We start from the raw sequence: 19342 nt of genomic DNA on the forward strand, positions 1-19342 counted from the left end.
TGAATACTCCAACAGTTTCATAATCAAGAATCAGTGGTTAAGCACTTGGACTGTTGACTAAGCACAGTTGACTCATTTTTTTGTCAACAGCGGAAAAGTTTAAGGTCTATATATGCCCTGATTGTAGGTAATTTTGTTTAATAACTTTGATTGATAACCTAGAATAAAAGGTAAATTTTCTTTTTTTAACATGTTAAATTATATTGGTGGTGTACAAAATTTAGAGTATGAACTTAAATTCTTTGGAGAATGACATATACTTGGCCACAAAGGTGAGTTAGAGGGAGATTAGATTTTAAGACCTTTATATTACAGTGTGATGATAAATTGTTGTGTTTCTTTATATTAATCTATATTGATGTAAGTCTCGAAGATTATTTAAAAAAAAAAAAATTGCTTCAGTTACAAAACTAATCTTCTATCCAAAATAATGAGCAATCTAGGCACTTAAAAGGAGTACCAAACACAATTTTGTTTTAAAATGATTCTTCTGTAACATTAAAAAAAATGCCTATTAACAAGCTAATAGACCAGGTCCCTCGAATTAACATATTATGCTATAGCACACAGCTAAACTGCTGGAGTATGATATATGGCGAGTTTGTAAAATAAAATGGGCAACAAACACACTGTAATTCGTTTGTTAGTTGTTGTAGCCTACAGTGCTTCGTACACTACTAGAAATCCTGAAAAAAAGCGATCAACAATTTGCGATCAAAATTGGTCTGTCAAGAAAAGTGACCAAAGTTGGTCGCTAAATTGGAAAAAATTATTAAGTAATTATTTTAAATACATTAGCGACCAAGGTTGGTCGCTTTTTGGTCGATAATGTAGTCAAAATGTTGACCGGACTGGTCAGATTTGCTTGGTCAAAGAAATATTGAAATTAGCGACCAACTTTGGTCGTTAAAGTGGGACCCAGTTATAAATTTTAATAATTATATATTTATTTAAGAAAATTATAAAATATAAATAAATATAATTTAAAATTAGCGACCAAAGTTGGTCGCTTACGAAAGGGGAAGCAGATAGAGACCAACTTTGGTCGCTAATCTGGGACCCAGTTATAAAATTTTAATAATTATTTTAAATATTATATAAAATATAAATAAATCTGATTTAAATTTAGCAACCAACTTTGGTCGCTAATTTTAATTTCTGGATAATTAGCGACCAAAGTTGGTCTCTTTTCAGGTCAACATTGGTCAAAATTAAAAATCACTTTTATATTTACTATCTAAATAATATAAATATAATCTGTTAACACTTTTGTAATACAAGAGATGAATACACTAAAATATACTCTACATGCTATATATGTAGTTAAAATTGTACAACGAAGCGTATTATATATATATAGTATATATATATATACGGTCAAATTTCCCAAACTTAAGCTCTCATTTAGGGACTAAGTGTCCCAAAACTCTCTGAAACTCAAAACCATACATCCCGGCAAATCAAAATAGCAGAAATAATCATGGGAAAAACAGTTAATTGGGGATTGGGGCATTAATTATTAAGACGACTGGCCGGGTCGTCACACACACACATACACACACACAGATACTTCACTGTAATACTATAACGTATATATAACTTGTTATAGTATATGTTAGTGTGTGTATATATATAACACACACACACACTTTTGCTTTAACTACATATATAGCATGTTATAGTATATGATACTGTATTCATTATTTGTATTATAACAGAGTTAATGAATTACATTCATGTATATTTGATGAAAAATTATATATTTCCCCCCATTTCTCTTATTTCCTTCCCTAAAAGAACCCGAGTATACATAATTTTCATAATTGTCAAGATCCTAATTAGTATATATAATTTTTCATCAAATATATATGAATGTAATTCATTAACTCTGTTATAATACAAATAATGAATACAATATCATATACTATAACATACTATATATGTAGTTAAAGTAGCACGAAGTGTGTGTGTTATAGATATACACATACTAACATATACTATAACAAGTTATATATATGTTATAGTATTACAATGAAGTGTCTGTGTGTTTCTCTCTCTCTCTCTCTCTCTCTCTCTATATATATATATATATATATATATATATATATAAGAACATGAAGCGCTAGTAACACATGGTCGGGTTATTTTAGGGATTTATACACTTGTAAATTGATTCATCGACTTACAACCTACTCAGATGCATCATTGAATATTAAAAACAAAACGTCTCGACTTATATCAATTAATATGTTATAATTGATTCATCGACTTATAACCTAGTGATGAATGAATGTAATTCATTAACTCTGTTATAATACAAATAATGAATACTATTATATCAATTAATAGAATAATATTATATTGGTTTATCAATTCATTAATTATTCGTATGTAGTAATGTATAAGATTGATCTTCAATTACAATATCGTTTATGTGTGTGTATGAAATTACTCATATACTCAAATATAACTTAAAAAATTACTTTACATAGATACTATTATAATCTATTAAAAGTAATTACATAGTTAATAATTATTTATAATAATTGTAGTTAAATAAAATAAATATTTATAGCTAAAAATAATTTTTTTATAGCTTATAATATTTAAAAACCAAAAAAGAAAAAAAAATTTTAAAAAATTGGTCGCTATTTTCAGTCAAACGGTCAAAACTTATTTACAAACCAAAAATAGTGACCAAAGTTGGTCGCTTTTCCTAATTCTAGAGACAAAAACGGGTTTCTCCTCCATTTCTCTTATTTCTTTCCCCAATATTTCCCCAACTCTCTCTTTCCCTCCCTTCTCTATTTCACTCACCCAAATCCCATCCCCCACCCCGCGCCACCACTGCCCCCTTGCTCGCCGCCGCCTCGCCGCCCACTGCTCACCGGCCATCACCACTGCCCCCCCCCTCTTCTTCTCCACCTAAAAAAAGCTAGGTTTGAATTATAACCTTGAATCTTTGTTATTTCTAGTTTTTGTTTCAATTATTTCAATATTGTAGCTTATTGTTTCAATTAGTGTTTCAATTCTTTGAATATTGTATTTTATTGAGGATTAGGGTTTAGGTCTTGTTTTAATTAGTTTTGTTAATTAATTTTATTAACTAATTAGTTTAATTAGTGTTGAATTTAGTTTAGTTAGATTTGAATTATACTTTGTATTGTCTTGATAGTTTAGTTAGAATCTAGAGTTTATGATATGAATTGAACCTTTAGGATATGGATTTGACTTTTAGTTTATGAATTGGACTTGTAGTTTATAAATTATAATTTTAGGATATGATTTGAACCTTTTGGATATGAATTGGGCTTTTAGTTTACAAATTGAAATTTTAGGATATGAATTGAACTTTTAGGATATGAATTTGACTTTTGGTTTATGTATTGGAATTTTAGTTTATGAATTGGGCTTGTAGTTTATAAATTGTAATTTTAGGATATGATTTGAACTTTTAATTTATGAATTAAACTTTTTGGATATGAATTGAGCTTTTAATTTATAAATTGAAATTTTAGGATATGAATTGAATTTTTAGTTTATAAATTGAGTATTTTAGGATATGAATTGAACTTTTAGTTTGTGAATTGAACCTTTTGGATATGAATTGAACTTTTAGTTTATAAATTGAGTATTTTAGGATATGAATTAGATTTTTAGTTTATAAATTGAGCCTTTTGGATATGAATTGAAATTTTAGTGTATGAATTGAACTTTTTGGATATGAATTGAACTTTTTGGATATGAATCGAACTTTTAGTTTATAAAATGAGCCTTTTGGATATGAATTGAAATTTTAGTGTATGAATTGAACTTTCAGTTAATGAATTGAACTTTTAGTTTGTAAATTAAAAATTTAGGATATGAAATTAATTAACTAGAAAAAGATTAGAATATGAATTAACTAAATTAATTTGTTCTTATTTTATTTGTATAGATGGAACATCGTACTTGGATGTACAATAGGAATTATCCTAATCGGCAGGGATTGCGGGAGGATTTTGTATAAGGGGTGGATGACTTTATTAGACATGTAATGTCACTTCCACCATACCTAAGTGAAGGAGTAATTAAGTGCCCTTGTGTTAGGTGCGACTGTATGAAGTTTGGAAAACCGGCGGAAGTTAAGCATCATCATTATAGGAAGGAATTTATAGCAAATTACTTTGTGTGGACTAATCATGGAGAGATAAATGGTAGCCATGTGATATTTCATAACATGGTTGTGGATGAATGTTGTAGGTTTGTGGAGAATACAAATCGTGATTCTAGAATTCATGATATGGTTGCGGATGCTTTTGGGATGCACTTAGGGGGTGAGCCCAATGAAAATGTTGAACAAACTCCTAATAATGACGCAAAATATTTTTATGAACAGTTAGAGGAAGCTAGTCATTCACTACGTAATGGAAGTCCGCACTCTGAGCTGTCTGTTGCAATTAGATTACTAAGTATCAAATCTGATTGGAATATTTCTCAAACAACCATGGACTTTTTCATTGACCTTATGAGTGAACTAGTTGACCCTAATATCAAATTACCTGGTGATTTTTATAAGGCAAAGAGATTAGTTTCTAAGTTAGGACTTTCGTCAATGAGAATTGATTGTTGTGAAGATGGTTGCATGTTATATTATAAAGATGATGCAAATTTAAACAATTGTAATTTTTGCGAAAAGCCTCGTTTCACGAGGCTTTCCAGCGGGAATATGGTCGCTATCAAGGCGATACATTATTTACCTTTTATACCTACGTTAAAGAGGTTATATGCGTCGATGAGTTTTGCCCCTCATATGAGATGACACTTTGAAAATAGAAGACCACCTGGTGTTATGTGTCATCCTTTAGATGGAGAAGCTTGGAAGCACTTTGATAGGACATATCCAGATTTTGCTAGTGAATCAAGGAACATTCGGTTAGGTCTGTGTGCGGATAGTTTCACGCCTTTTCCTGTATCTGCAACACCATATTCATGTTGGCCTGTTTTTTTACACCTTATAATCTACCACCCGAGTTATGCATGACTAGTCCATATATATTCTTAAATTGTATTATCCTCGGTCCACATAATCCGAAAAGTTTGATTGATGTATATTTGCAACCTTTGATTGATGAGCTAAAACAATTGTGGTGCGATGGTGTTGAAATATATGACATATCAACCAAGCAGAATTTCAATTTGCGTGCTAATTTAATGTGGACAATTAACGATTTTCCGCGTATGGAATATTGTCTAGGTGGATGACTGTTGGGAAGCTAGCTTGTCCTTACTGCATGGAAAATAGTAAAGCGTTCACTTTGAAACATGGCCGAAAGCAATCATGGTTTGATTGTCATCGTCAATTCTTGCCTCCTGATCATGAATTTAGAAGGATGAAAAATGCATTCAAAAAGAATAAAATGGAACATGATTCTCCACCTCCGATACTTTCAGGTGAGGAAATTTGGGAGAGGGTCCAGAACAGTAAAGTTACTGAAGCTCCACCTTATAGATTTTTCGGATACGGTGTTACTCATAATTGGACGAAACAGAGTATATTTTGGGAGTTGTCTTATTGGAATGATAATCTTCTCCGTCACAACCTTGATGTCATGCATATTGAGAAAAATTATTTTGACAATTTGTTCAACACAGTGATGGATGTTAAAGGTAAGACAAAGGATAACCCGAAGGCTAGAATGGACTTACCAAAATATTGCAGGCGACCTGAATTATACTTGTAGACTGAAAATAATGGTAAGATATTCAATCCCAAAGCAAGTTACGAAATTCACTTTGGAGGAAAGACGACAAATTTGTGATTGGGTAACGAAATTGAAGATGCCTGTGGGTTATGCATCGAATCTTGGAAAAAAAGTTGATATGGAGGTAGGGGAGTTGAGCCATTTGAAAAGTCATGACTGTCATGTTTTCATGGAGACCTTAGTGCCTATTGCATTTTGTGGTTTGCTTGAAAGAATCTGGAAACCCATTACATAGATTAGTTTATTTTTTAAAGACTTGTGTTCTTTCACATAAGGCTGCTCGGTGGGCCGGGCCTGAACCGGACCTGACCGGGCCCGCAGTCCTAATGGGCCTGGTGGGCCGGTCTTGGTGGTCCTCAGAAGCCCGTGACGGGCCGGTCTTCTAGTATGAGCCCACGAGCCCGGGACCGTTTAGCCCGGGACCGTCAGCCGGTCTTGGACCGGTCCTGGCGGGCCCAACGACTATTTTTTTTTAAAAAAAATAAAAATAAAAAAATCTCCAACGGCCATATTTAAAATTTAGCCGTTTGGGCTGAAAATATGACCGTTTTTAAGTTTAAAAAATGGCCATTTGGCCCCCAAACTTTATATAATTACACTTTTCCCCATTTCTCAACTATAAATACCCCCTCATTCTTTCATTTTTATTCACCAATTCATCAATATCTCTCAATCTCTCTCAATCTCTCTACTACAATTACTTAATTTATTGTTGAAATTTCGTGAAAAATTGTGAAGTTATTGAATTGAAGTTTTCAAGTGTTCAACGATTTTTAATTTTCAAGAAGTTGTTCGGCAATCCGGTAAAATCGTTTCAACTCTTACGTTTTAAGAATATATTTTTGTGTGGTTTAGTTTGCATAATTATAATTAATATGGCATTTACTTTTAAAAAATTGTTTGGTAAAGGAAAAGATAAAACCGGTGAAAGTAGTGGCCAACCAACTATCTTTCCCCCGGCTCCCCGACCTAGAAAAGATAAGCAAGTTGAAAGTAGTCGCCAACCTAGACGTCCTCCTCCTTCCGTAATTCTTGATAGTGATCACCCTTGTTTTCAATTTACCGATAGTGAATTTTACCATAATGTTGCACCAGGTGAAAGATTAGATGATGAAATTATGAATGCTCTTTATCCTAATGAAACCATCTTAGAAAATAATGAGGAAAATGAGGATGATGATGAAACCCAAGCACCGGATTTAGATGATACACCTACTAGTCCTCTTAATAACCCAACTGATGCACCGGTCGACCCACCTGTAGAAACTCCTACTTTTAAGAACCTGCTAAACGCCTAGAAACATCATTAGTTTGGAATTTTTTACTCAAGTAAGAGAACAAAATAAGGCTAAGTGTAAAACTTGTGGAAAATTAATGGTGCATAAATATACTGGAGACCGTAGCGGCACGGGTAGTTTGACTAGGCACATAAAAACACACCTTAGAGATAAGGCTAGATTTTTTCAAATGAAAGCGCAACTAGAGGGGACAAGTGTAGATTCTGCGGTTAACCCTAGTACAGGTTCAAATCTTGTTCAACCAGGAATTAACACTGTCACCGGAGGTATTTTATATTACGATCCAAATAGAGATCGTGAAGAATTAGCAAAGATGATTACTGTTATGTGCTTACCTTATACTTTTGCATCTAATCCTAATTGGGTTCATTATATTAGAAGAGTTTTTAATCCTACTTATAAAGGTTGGCCTCGCGTAACAGTTAAGAGTGATATTTATAAATTCAAACATGAATATGAACAATATTTGCGGTATTTATTTACTCATATACCTAATCGGATTTCTATTACTACTGATATTGGTAGAAGTGGTAATGATTGTGATTATCTAACTGTTACAAGTCATTGGATAGATGAGGAATGGATAATGCAAAAACGCATAATTGCATATAGAATAATTAATTCGCGTCACACAGGTAAGTTTATAGCTAACACTGTTGCAGATATTTGTAGATATTTTTGCTTTAGCGATAAAATAATGGCAATTTCAATGGATAATACTTCTAGTAACACTAGTGCTATAGGCATGCTTACAACAACACTAAATCCTGCATTTACTAATATTTTCCATGTTAGATGTATTTGTCATATTTATCATTTAATTGTCGGTGATGGTATGCGAATATTAAACATAGAAATTGAAAAGGTTAGAATGGCTCTTAATTGACTTTTTTATTCAAACCGTAGAAGTAGACTTAGAGAGTATTTTAAAAAATGTGATGAATATGGCCTTAGAGAAAGAAAGGTTCCTAAATCTTGCCCGACTAGATGGAATTGTATGTACGAAAGTTTAGTAGTAGCATATGAATATAGAAACCCAATTAATGCAACGTTTAATTCTCGGGTAGGTGGTGAGGATGATGATGAAATGCTTACTACTCAAGATTGGACGAATGTTAAAATTCTTTTAGATTTTTTAGAACATTTTCAAATTGCTACAAATGCATTTTCTGGGCAATATTATCCTACTATTTCAAACTGTTTAGTTTATATTGCAGCACTATCTGATTTGTTTGTTGAATTTAGTGTGAGGGTGGGGACATTTATGAACTTGCTATAAATGAAATGAAACAAAAGTTTTAAAAATATTTTTTTCCTATCCCTCCTATTTATGGTCTTGCTGCAATGCTAAATCCTACAATGAAATTGGGAGGTCCTCATTTTTGGTATTCAAATATTTATAAGGCATTAGATCTTTCAAATGAGGAAATTGCTACAATTGCAGATGCAAAAGCTTCAATTAAGATTAATGCTCAAACAGTTTATAATGGTTATCAACTTGCCTTAGAGCATTCTAGGCCAACTATTCCAACCCCTACTTCGTCTAGCTCACAATCGTCTAAAAGAGTTGCGGGCTTAAAAGCTCTTAAATCTTGGACGGAGTTCAGGGGGTCTCAAGGTGAAAATTATGATGAAACTTCACATCTAAATGAGCTTCAAGTTTATTTGTCTCAGGGACTTGAAAAGGAGAATCCAGACGGCTCTTTTGATCTTTTGGAATGGTGGAAGGCAAGGGAAAAACATTTTCCTGTTCTTGCAAGGATGGCTCGGGATATTTTATCAATTCAAGCTTCAACTGTTGCATCAGAGAGCGCTTTCAGTCAAGCAAGACTGCAAATAGGTGATCATAGAGCGTCTATGAGGGATAGCTTGGAAAAATCAGTACTGTTTAGAGATTGGATCCGCTCGGAAAGAAGAAACTTTGGAATTGCAGAAGCACAACCGGCGATAGATGAAGCTTATGAAGAAATGATAGCGGAACTTGCGGAGGATTCGGTTTCGTCCGGAAGTGGTGATGAACAAGCTTCTTTTCCACCACCACCAACGCAACCTCCTCCGAACCTTGAAGGATTTATGAGATTTGTTAGAGATAATACATAGACTAATATGTAACTTGTATTTTGGCACATCTTCCTTAGTTTTTTTCCTTCTAATGGTGGTATTAGTACCTTGTTGTGCTCATTCCATTGGGGGAAGGATGACTAAGAAAGATATGCCATTTTTGGTAATAAAATTTATTGCTTCTACCCATGAATATCTTTTCGCAATATTTCTTTGTCTATGCTTAGAATTATTTATAAGCTACAATATATACATAAGATACAATATATATACTACAAGAAAATATATAAGAGAATATATATACATAAGATACAATATATATACTACAAGACAATATATTATGCGAATATATATACATAAGATACAATATATATACTACAAGAAAATATATTATGCGAATATATATACATAAGATACAATATATATACTACAAGACAATATATTATGCGAATATATATACATAAGATACAATATATATACTACAAGACAATATATTATGCGAATATATATACATAAGATACAATATATATACTACAAGAAAATATATAAGAGAATATATATACATAAGATACAATATATAGACTACAAGACAATATATTATGCATGACAATTTAGTGTTTTACTATTGTTTTGTTATTTTCTTTTTCGTCAAGCACTTTAATAATTAGATCTACATATATACTACATAGTGAATTTTTAATATAGCCATGATACTACAAGAAATTGCCTTAAAAAAAAACCTGGTCCCGCGAAGCCCACGAGCCCGGCCCGTTAAGCACAGGACCATGTAGGCTTAGGCCCGTCACGGGCCGGTTCCACCCATTGAGCCCACGAAGACCGGGAACGCCAGGCCCGAGACCGCCAGAGCCCAGGCCCACGAAGCCCGGCCCGTTAGGCCCACTAAGGCCCGGGCCAGAATACAGCATTACTTTCACATTAAGGGAAGAAAACCTACTCTGGATTGATCAGAACATTCGCGTAACTTCTACTAAGATGGAAAAGATATTTTCATGTGATTTTTTTGATGTGATGGAACACCTTCCAATCCACCTTGTACACGAGGCACGACTTGGAGGGGCTGTTCAATGCAGATGGATGTATCCCTTTGAGAGGTAATATTATAAGTTTGATGTAATTTTCTGTTTTATTTGAATGTTCTTGGCTAACCTGAAATTATGTAGGACAATTGACAAATGCAAATAATTTGTTAAGTAGAGGAATAGGATTGAAGGATCTATATGCGAAGCTTATCTTGCAAGGGGAACTGCTCATTTTTGTTCTTATTATTTTGAGAGTAATGTGCCATATGCTAGGAATAGGCCCAATAAGCACACAGTCGAATGTGTGAACGATCCATTATATCCGCCTATGTCCATATTCAATCAACCATGCCGATGTTCTAAGGATGTTAGAAAGAGAAGTTTGAGTGATATAGAGTACAAGTCAGCTACACTTCATGTGTTGCTAAATTGTCCCGAAGTTGTACCATTTCTCAAGTAAGTATTGATTTAGTAGTTATCAAAATATAAAATTTATTCTGACTACATCTCAGTGCAACTACTAAAAATATTTGATGTATCACAGTCACTTCGTGTGTCAATTTGGCCATGATGCTGTATATACAAGATTTGATACGTGGTTCAAACAATTTGTAAGTTTATCCTTATAATATTCTAACACTATGTAGGTAAACAATGTTTGAAAGATATGCTAACATATGAAATTTTTTAACAATATGTAGGTAAATGATCCAAATAATGGTGTAAATAAATTTTTGAAAGATATATCTTAGGGACCTGGGATTCAGGTCACAACAATGTCTAAGTATGTTATGAATGGTTATAAGTTTCATACAGAGGATTGCTCTAAAAATAAAAATAGCAACAACAACGGGGTGTGGGTTCAAGGTGGTGATGGCAACCAAGTTGGAGATATTCATTATTATGGTGTGCTCAAAGAAATAATAGAACTAGAATATACAGGTTAGCCATTTAAGAAATTGATACTCTTTAGATGCAAGTGGTTTGACCCAAATCCAACAAAAGGTACAAGAGTACACAATCAATACAACATAATTGAGGTTAATCATACGAGGGAGTATGATCGCTATGATCTTTTCATAATTGCACATAATGTTAGGCAAGTGTATTATGCTCCTTATCCATTCCGGCGGAATAAGTCCGATTGGAGGGTTGTAATAAAAATTAAGCCTGTAGGTAGGGTGAAAGTCGAGAATGTGTTAGATGTTGCATATCAAAACGATATCTCCAGTGTTCACCAAATAGTGGACGAACTTTTAAAAAATGATTTGGAACATCCTGAACACATATTGAAAGAAGTTGATATAAATGAAGTAAGAATTATAGAAAATGAGAAAGAAGAATTAACTGATGAAGCTCAAACTAGTGAGGAAGAAGAATTCTCGAACGAGGAACAATATGTCGATGAGCTTTAAAAAGTTGGTTTCTTTAATAACTCTCGTTTTATAGCTAGTTTCTTATATGTTTCAATCTAAATATGTATTATATTATGCAGATGACAGGTAAGGGTCGAGGTAACAATGACTCTACTGGTTCTCGGGGTCGAGAAAAGGCTAGGAAGGCAAAGAGGAGGGTAGAAGATAATACTACATCTTTTCCACCCTCTTCAGAGATGCCTATGCCTAGTCTTATCCTCCACCCCAGGTCTATTCTGATCTTCCACAGCATCACGAGCCCTACATCTTCGTGCAGACACCAAGGCTTTCATCACAGGACCATAGGACTATACGTCTGGCATACAGTCCAGCTGCCTCACGACCACGTGGCCATCTGCATCGCATGGATCAAATCCATCCATGTCACATCCGCATGGATCACATCCATCCATGTCACAGCCACTCGGGTCACAGACATCAGTATCACAACCACTTGCTGTCCATCAAGTTATGTCGCAGTCACAGGGATCGCAACCATCTTCATCAGCGACTCCATCTATTTCAGGCCTTCGCCTGCGAGATAGTAGCTCTGACCCCCTACACCTTCCACACATTCCTCTGATATACATGCTTCGGACGGTGATGCTGATGATGACGAGGAGGTGCATTATGATCAATATGGCAGGATCATCATAGTCCCTGAGGGTGATGAGTAAGAGTTATTTGTTATTTTTAAGTTTATTGTTTTGTACAGTTTGTACTAAGATATTAATGTGTTTTTTTAATTAAATTGCAGGTTCATCCCGAGTAATATTACTACGAGGATAATCACCAAAGCCACCAGAAAGCTTTATGATGGCCCTTATGCGACTTGGAGTGAATTTCCATTCTCGCCGAAGGAGCAATTTTTCAATCAATTTAAGGTATAAATGTTCTTTTAAGCAGTATAATTATTTATATTTATGATATTTCCATATAATATTTAACTTTTGAAATACAGAGCAAGTGTGTATGGGAACACCGCTATAGCGGAAGTGGCTTCAAATTTTCATCACAAAGCTCGCAAGCGGTTGTCGCATAGTTTCTCCAAAGCTAGAAAGTTGAACCAGAAGCCTGACTGGTTGCTTCAGAATTTATGGGAGGATTTGCAAAGGCAATGGCTTACCGCAAAATTCTTAGAGAAGAGCGAAAAAGGAAAGAAAGCTCGCGCATCTGAGAAGAGAGGATCCTTGCATACTAGAGGTGCAATCAGCCTAAGGACAATAAAAAGAAGATTGATACGTAATTGCTTAATTTATTTTAATTTTCAAAGTATATCTATTCTATTTATTAACTAAAATTTATGAGTTTTTAGGAAAAGAAGTTGGGGCGTCCAATGAACCAAGATGAGCTATTCAAGGAGACTCATATTGTAAAGAAGAAGAAAGAGACGGATCGAGAAAGATGGATAGAGGACTGAGCCTCGACTGTATAAGTAAGTTTTCACTTTTTATTAAGTATTTTGATGTACTTTTATATAAATTTTGAAATACTAATTCAATGTAATTTTTCTTATAGGGTCGCTTCACAACTGACATGGAGGAATTCATACGCAGTCAGCCACCTAATGAGTCGGGCGAGCCAATCCAACCTTCGGACGAGGATGCTGAAAGAATGTGGACGGAGGCTGCTGGCGGTCCAAAATGGGGGAAGGTATACGGGCTTCCTACTAAGAAATTCCATCGCTATAAGTGTGGAATGCAAGGAATAGGGACTTCTTGGCAAGGCGAGCAACTTGATAGGGAGAGCCTCTCCGCTATGCGGGAGACTGTGACAAAGCTCACATCCGAGTTAGAAGCGGCCAAGGAAAGAGAAAAGCTTAGAGATGCTCAGTACATTGGCATGCAAGCTCAGTACCAGGGCATGCAAGAGCAACTCAAATCTCTCCTAGCTTTTGGAGGTTTTCTGATTCCCCGGTCTCGTGAGTCATCGGCAGAGGCTCGACTTGGACGTGAGCGTTCCTTCTATCCTCCCCGTGCTCGTTCCTCCCGTCCTCTCCGTGATCGTTCTTCCCATCCTCGACAAGTAGACCCTTCTGTATACCATCTTGGTGATGAAAGTTCATCAAACAGTGATGATAATAATGTTATACAAAACACTCCTTGACTTTTATATACTTTGAACTAGATAAATAGAACAGGTTTTGAACTAGGTGTAATAAGCGTTAACTTAGTTTAATTTGTTAGTTCTATTGAACTTTAATTTGTTGGTTTTAATGTGTTTTTTGAATTGTGTTATTGTTGTTGTTGTTATTGTTATTGTGAATTGAACTTTTTTTGGGTTGTTGTGGAGATTTTGGTATTGAAATTGTAGTTTATGAATTGAATTATATTGTTATTTAGGGAATTTGGTATGCTGGCAGGTGGTGTGGCTGCCAAAACAGGCAGTTTCTGCCAAAATTATACCCAGAAAAGTGACCAACTTTGGTCGCTTTTCTAAAAAAAATATTTTCTGAGCAATAGCAACCAAGGTTGGTCGCTAATTAACCTAGATTTCCTAAAAAGTGACCAACCAAGGTTGCAACCAATTTTGGTCGCTATTTTCAGATTTTAAAATATAATATTTGGTTTACAGACCAAAGTTGGTCACTATATTTTGAATAATAATAAATAAAAAAATATAATTTAAATATAGAGACCAAATTTGGTCGCTAAATTTATATTATTTAAATATTAAAGTGACCAAAGTTGGTCGGTATATTGTTTACCCAGAATATTTGGTCCTTTTACCTTTGATCAAAGTTGGTCGCTAATTAGCGACCAAGCCAGTTTGGACGCTTTTTGGTCGCTTTGTGACTTGTAAGCGACCAACTTTGGTTGCTTTTTCCCGGATTTCTAGTAGTGGTATCCAAAAAGATTCCATTGATACTGATGCTTCTCCATTTTTTTGGCAATAATATGTGAATATTACCATAACAAACCAAACGATTTACAAACTAGGAGCAGCCAACTGTTCCAATCCACTAGGATTAGACTCTCTCTAGCTCTCAGAAAAGCAAACAATGACAAGGAATTTTAATTGTTTTTAGTTTTAACTACTCTAACTGCATATCCTATGTATCAAAATTGGGCATAGTTTCTAGCTCTTTTAGATCCTGCTAGGATGCTAATCCTCCCCCTAAGTTCCTTCTTAATCTGTATCTCTATAACTGCATTATTTACATTGATCTTCCTGAAATGCTTCCAATTCCGAGCTTGCCAAGTGTAGTATATTATCGCCCCAATAATTGATGCTGCTATTTTCTTTCCTTAATTGCCTTCAGTGCCTATTCTTGATCCACTGCAAACTCCTGCTAACAGTATAGGATGAGATAGTTATTCCTGACCACTTGAGCAGTGCGACCCTTATATTCTAGGTCCGATACAGTCCACAAATAGATGCCGGTGAGTCTCATGTACTCCACAATCACACAGTATGCAATTTATGTCCCCATTAATAGGAATGTTCAACCTCATCAGTCTTTCTTTAGTCATTAGCTTATCTTGAAATGCCAGCCAAGTAATCACTCTTTGTCTTGGCAATATCACAGCATTCCATATAAGCTCTGCTTCTCCGTTTTGACATGTGGTCAAAATTGACATTAACCGGCAATCCCCGAATACGACCTACCACTAACTTTGAAGAGTATCTCTTTAGAAAATTTTGAGGGGTATTATCACTTTTAATTTGTGGTAGAAATTATTTATATTCGGTAACCGAAAAAGTATATAAAATTTATATAATTTTTTGTATATAATATACAAAATGTATACATATATAAATATATATATTTTTAGACTATTATTTTAAAAGCAATTATACTGTGTCATTTTCCCAAATTTTAATTCGTCAAAACATTGTCGGCTGACTAAACCACTTAAATTGAACGTTACAACTAAACTGAAGATCTGGCGGGTCATAATTTTGCGGCCCTCACAAAAGTTTTCGGTCTTTTGGAAGAATCCAAGCATTGCACTATTTGAGAGACATCTTCTAATCAATCAAGAGGTATTATTTTTTTGGTTATAAAATCATGTCATTTAAAAATAACTCTTATTTTTCAGCTTCAATTTTAGTTATCAGTTTCATACACAGCTTTAAATTCAGTATTGAGCCTACGGTCTCAGCTATCAGCTTACAATCTTAAAATAGGATGAGAAGTTTAAAGTAAAGAAGTTGTTAAATATAGAAAGATGTCTTTTTTTTTTTCAGAAACGGACAAAAAAAAAGAGTATATGATACATGTACTTGCGTGTGTATACGTAGACTGTTATTTTCAAAAGACACTGCATGAAAAATAGAGTAAAATAGACATCAATTTGAAATAGGAAGATAAGCTTTAACACCCCACTGCTCCAACCAACTCGTGTACAAATTGAATTGTGATAATAAATCCAAAATGCTAACACAAAATTTTATTTATGCGACTGTGTCAAAGAAACCCAACGTTGTACGTATAGCGAGACATTAATTGCTTATGGATACACAGACATAGACGAGCAATTAGTCAAGGGTCTCTTTAATGTCTTAAAGATTCACGCAGAAATATATATATATATATATATATATAAAGGAGAAAATAGAAAAGGTGACTTGACACCTCTTTTTGACCAAAGATTCTATTTATTTATTTTTTTCCTTTTGTTTTACCTTTTCCCTTTCATTCTTTTCATTTAAATTGTTTAGTAATTGAAAATTGACCATTCTCTATCCTAATTATTACATCTCATTATATTTATTTCAATTACAAAAGAAAAAATTAACAGCTTAGTTTATTGGGTTTCTCTCTCATTTAGTACATTACTCTATCATTAATAAATTAACCAAATATCATGTTATTAGTTTTCTCAGAAGTCATGTTCTTCAAAAAATTGTGCAACGGTTGCAACAATCAATGCTCGTAACTGATGCAATTTCAACCGACACCAGTTTATAATATGTCATAATAATTATTTATATAATTATGGTAATTGATGACGTCCAAATTCACTACTAAAAAAGTAAATGGTCACGATCGCATGCAATATAATTTACCTAACTATGAGTCAGGGTCAAATCTCACAGAGAACAATATATAGGCAATTAGGAATATAAGAAAATTATCACTTATCGCGCAATGCCAAACGCTTAGAATTTGTTTTTGCAAAATATTTATATCTAAATGCGGAAATATAAACTAACCTAGAAGCAAGTAAAATGATCAATGACTATAAGTATGGTTGCATCGAGATTACACTCGAGTAATGATCCAATGTATTTCGTGGTTTACAAATATGAGCGAGTTTATGTTAATTAATCCATTCCAGTTATGTTTCACATAGATTCGCCTAATTGCCTCTATCAATCGTAAGCACTCTTATTACCGTAAATCTCTCCCGAGTAATCACGACAATTTACTAGACGCACTCTCCCGAGTTACGCTAGCTGGCTTTATTTATTACAGCTCACTTTAGATTACACTCAAGGCTTGTGATAACTGTTGCTCATTGCATGCGTCTCTTGGCATTCTTGAAGGCATATTGGGAGGTCTTTATTTGGAAGGTTTTTGGATAGGATTGGAAAGAAAGGTCGGCATGAAGGCTCAAAATAAACTCAAAATGAGGAGTTGTAGACTTACAACTCTTGGAATCGACTCTTTCAAAAATGAAACAAAATTTTTGCCCCAGTTTCAGATGCTAGGGATTTTAGGATTTTTCTATTTTTTCTATTTTTTTCTTTTTCTTCTAAATTCTTATTTGGTTGAACCGAACCGTGAGGCTACCTACGTATCCTTTTTTAAGGAATCAGGTCTAACGTAGTTCAAACATCTGACCTATACTATTTTTCATCTTTCTTTCTGTTTCTCTTTTTTCTTTTTCCTCTTTTCTTTTTTTTTTCTCTTTTTTTTTTCCTTTTCTTTTTCCTTTTTTTTGTTTGCCCCAACTTCTATTTTTGAGGGCATGGACCTTTGACAATTATTTTTTTTTGAACTTTCTAAGAGTTGCCTCAGTTTGTACTCTTGGAACATGGATTTTTTTTACTCTAAACTTGATTCCAAAAGAGGGTAGTCAAAGAAAAATAACACAGGCTCAAAAGGGGTAGCAAAGGATATAAAGTGTTTGGGTAACAGAAAAAGGGCCTCCCAACCTCAAGAACGTCAAACATGGTATCTTTTCGTGATCACAACATTGACGAACATGTTTGTCTTCTTGGTATGCCGTGGTCACAAGACATTTTTTCATCCCTTAGTGACAAACTTTCCAACAAACTTTAATTGATTAAACATCATCAGGCCCAATCTTCACAATGATTTGATGGAGAATTTTACTCGACCTTAGTTCCAAAGTATTCCAACTCTTTATTCATCCTCAAAAGTATTTTTTTTAGTTATCGAATTCCAGATTAAATCAGTTCCTAAGATCTGGCCAAAATTTCCGCATGCATGTCATGTCATTAGAACTAGCGGGAAAAGAACTAGGAACAGAATGACACAAAAGGACAAACTGTATTTTATTGAGTAAAGGATGAAAGGGTTTTACAACTAAACAAGCAACCTAAAATACGAGTTACAACCCTAAAATAACCCGAATAATGAAAATAGCAACAGAATAGACAGACAAGACTCACACAAATAGAATGGAGGGATAGAAGAGTTTGACTCAATAAAGCAAATAAAATCTGGATCACAACCCTGAAATAACCCAGATAATAGAAAAAACTTCAAAACAAACTACCAAGATTCCTTCCTAGTACGGAGGGAATGACTTTTCAATTGCTAGGCTTGGCATTTAGCCACAAATTTGCTAATCAGGATCAGCAGAGCCTTCTCCAATTTCAAAATCATTAACTTCAGTTAGCAAATTCTCGAGAGGATTCCCATACTCCCTGTCACCACGCATCATCCCCACAAAGTGTGCATCATCATGTGCAGGTAAAGGATTCTGCACGATATTCTGGGCGCCACTGTCTTGCATCACAATCAGTTTTTCCTAGATCATCCTTTCTATTTCTCTTTTCAAATCCCGATAGCTTTCAACATTGTGCCTCTGGGCATTGGAATGGTATTCACACCTTTTAGAAGGGTCAAAGCTTCTTGCACGTGGGTCCACATGATTTGGAGGAATAGATGCAATCATGTCATAATGCTTTAATTTCTCAAACAAGCTTGCATAGGACTCTCCTATTGGTGTAAAATTATCTTTCAACTTTTGTTCCCCTCTATACCTCTGGCCTGGATGTAGGTTATAGGGTACCTGAAAATTTTGGGGAAGGTGTTGGAGATTTTGTGATGCTCGTACTCGCCTTCTGGGGTGTTTTGGTGGCTAGACAACATACTGAGGTGGAGCGACAGAGTATTGAGAGTTCTGAGGTGGATAACACTGCTCAGGGGAGTCATGGGAAACCTGATGAGGCTGCGCATACCTTCGAGGTGTTTTCCTGGGACCTCTTCTCGAACCTATTGTCATCATGATTTCTTCATCCTTCTTATTCGTGCCATTGAAATTATCAGATTCAAACTGGACAGCCTGAGTTGCGGCTTTAAGAACTGCTTGACTTATAATTTTGCCTGTCTTAAGACCATTTCTCCCATTTTGATTGCTTCCGAGAAGGATTTGCCCACTGCGGACATCATGTTTTGAAAATAATCTGGCTCTTAAGCGTGAAGGAAGACAGTGATTACCTCGTGGCCGTCCATGGGTGGCTTAACTCTAGCTGCTTGCTCTCTCCATTTAAAGGCATATTCCCTGAAACTTTCAGTTGGTTTCTTCTTCAAGTTTGAAAGAGAATTGCGGTCTGGGGCAATGTCAATGTTGTATTGGAACTGT

Source organism: Nicotiana tabacum, chromosome 7 (assembly GCF_000715075.1).
Source record: "Nicotiana tabacum cultivar K326 chromosome 7, ASM71507v2, whole genome shotgun sequence".
Taxonomy (NCBI): Eukaryota; Viridiplantae; Streptophyta; class Magnoliopsida; order Solanales; family Solanaceae; genus Nicotiana; species Nicotiana tabacum.